Source organism: Myotis myotis, unplaced genomic scaffold (genome assembly GCF_014108235.1).
Source record: "Myotis myotis isolate mMyoMyo1 unplaced genomic scaffold, mMyoMyo1.p scaffold_m19_p_16, whole genome shotgun sequence".
NCBI classification, from domain to species: domain Eukaryota; kingdom Metazoa; phylum Chordata; class Mammalia; order Chiroptera; family Vespertilionidae; genus Myotis; species Myotis myotis.
The window spans coordinates 49,587,734-49,590,514 of NW_023416320.1; the positions used below are offsets into that span (position 1 = coordinate 49,587,734).

Here is a 2,781-nt window from a genome sequence, read left to right on the forward strand (position 1 = left end):
CATATTGGTCAGCAGTGCTTACTGCTCTGGATTTGGGGTGTATTTCTCCATCCCAGTGATATGGAGCTTAGGCAAATCACTAGCTTTGGTCAATGGAGTGTCGTTACCTGAAATATTATAAACAGAGGCAATATATTCTTTTTGAAAAAAGATCTTATTATTTTTTTTTAATCTTCAACCAAGGATATTTTTCATTGATTTTAGAGAAATGGAAGAGAGAAGGAAAGACAGAGAGGAACATAGATGTGAGAGAAACACATGGATTGGTTACCTCCTGCATGCGCCCTGACCAAGGCCCGGCCAGGGAGGAGCCTGCAACTGAGAATCTAACCTGGGACCCTTAGGTCCACAGGCCAACGCTCTATCCACTGAGCAAAACTGGCTAAGGTGCAATATATGTACTTGCATGACCTGGCTGGGTCTCTTACACTTCTGCCTCTCACCTGAAGAATAGGCTTCAAGTTGTCACTAGTTAAAAAATAAAATGGTTTTCCTCGGATGTGCTTCTGGTGGTGGCAGCAGGCGCACCCTCGACATGCAGAATGATGTGGGCAAGTTCTTGGACTTGTATGTGCTGCGAAATGCTCCGCCAGCAACCGCATCATTGGCGCCAAGGACCAGACGTCCACCCAGATGAACGTGGCCGAGGCTGACAAGGTGACAGCAGGCTCAACGGCCAGTTTAAAACCTGTGCTATCTGCGGGGCTATCCGCAGGATGGGTGAGTCAGATGACTCCATTCTCTGACTGGCCAATGCCAATGGCATCGTCTCAAAGAACTTCTGACTAAAGAGCATCACAGATTGAAACTTGGCATAAATAAATAGTGGAAACATAAAGACAAACAAAACAAAAACAAAAACAAAAAAAACAACAGAGGTCTTGTGAAGCAGGACCCAACACTTAGCTGAAGCCCAGCCTAGCTAATGCCCCAGTAGCCTAGCGAGCTAAGGCCCACCCGCAGGAAAGACCCACAACAGACAAACGCATGTGTTTACTAATACCCACTAAGTGTGAAGCTAGTCTGTGCACAACATTTTTAAAGATTTAAGATACCTAATAATTGAGAAAATGTGCATTGTATAACTTATTGATCAAGATTTTTAAAGTTGCAATCGTGATTTATGGGGCAGAGCTCTTGGAAGATCTCATGTGTAACCAGAGAGCTAAAATCAGAGCAACATGTTCTTGTTCTTATGAGTGTGCTTCTAATCTCAAGTTCTATTTGATCTTTAATTTGCCATTAACTTTTTTTCCTAATAATAATAAAATAAAAATAATAATAATTTTAAATATAATTATTATATATGTATCTATACTTACATATTTGTACTAATAAAAGGGTAATATGCTAATTAGACTGGATAGACTGGATGTCTTCTGGACGTCCTTCTGGACAAAGCTGCAGTGGCTGTGAGGGCCAAGGAGGGCCGGCAACCAAGGTGGCTGTGAGGTCTGGCAGTGGCAGCAGCAGTGGGATGATGGGGGCGGTGCCTTCCCCTGATCGGCCCAGTCGCCTCCTGCAGAGGGAGGCCAGACTGCAGCTTTGGCATGGGGAGCCAGCTTAAGCCATCAGTAGGACATCCCCTGAGGGCTCCCAGACTGAGAGAGGACAGGCCAGGCTGAGGGACTCCCCAGCCCCCCCCCCCCCCAGTGCACAAATTTTCATGCATCAGGCCTCTAGTATCTTACCTGATAATAGATAAACATGTAAATTGACCATCCCTCTGCTACGCTCACTAGCCAATCAGGAGAGTATACAAATTAACCCAACAAAGATGGCAGTTAATTTGCATATGCAGGTGTGAAGCGGCAGAGTGAAGACTGAAGGCTCCGGCTGTAGCAGCGAAGGCCTGGGTCTCAGGTGCCAGAGGAAAACCAGTGCCAGCAGCCAAGGGAAGGGAAGGCCTATTGCAAGAATCTCTTCATGCAACAGGCCTCTAGTGGATATATAAAGGAGAATGAATTTTAAATGAATCATCTTAACATAGTCTCTACAATGATGACCAATTATCTTTAATCTATCTTATATTTTCTGCTTGTTTTTTTTGTATTTAATAGAAAACTTATGATATAATGATATTTGTCCTTAAGTAGTTTTATATTATTTTACAAAAGAATAGAATTTGTCTATAAACATTAATTTTGAATGTTAACTAACATCCATTTTTATTAAAATGTACTAGTGGCCCATTGCACAAAGATTCACGGACCTTTGGTCCGGCTGCAGCGAGGCTTGGTTTCTCTGCTGTGGCCACAGCAGAGGGAGTTGGCTTCTCCACTCCGGCTGTTCCCAGCACCTCCTTTTTTTTTCCAGCTTCTCCTTGAGCAGAGGTCAGAGCCAGCTGGAAGCCTGGGTTACCCCCAGCAACCCAAGCCCCCAGTCCCTCCTTGAGTGGAGCCCAGCATGGGCTGGAAGCTTGGGTCGCCCCAGGTGAGCCAGGCCCCCAGCCACTCCTTGAGTGGAGCCCAGGCCCCCAGCCACTCCTAGAGCAGAGGCCAGGGCTGACCAGAAGCTTGGCTTCCTCCGTTGCCAGGAGTAACCCAAGCCTCCTGCTTCCTGCAGCTCTGTGGTCATCTTCAATAGTCTTCAGTCTTCGCTCCGCACCTGTGTATGCAAATTAACCACCATCTTTGTTGGGTTAATTTGCATACTCATCCTGATTGGCTGGTGGGTGTAGTGGAGTGACACCATTTTGCGTGTTTCTCTTTAATTAGTGTAGATGGTTAACCTCAAAATGGATTTTTGATAAGTTGTTTCTTCCAGAAAAATCTTTAGTTT

General features: G+C 45.1%; 1 pseudogene; it reads left to right on the forward strand.

Annotated features, from left to right (window-relative positions):
* The first annotated feature begins 535 nt into the window (after positions 1–535).
* Positions 536–785, forward strand: LOC118670493 (annotated as a pseudogene).
* Positions 786–2,781: the final 1,996 nt, after the last annotated feature.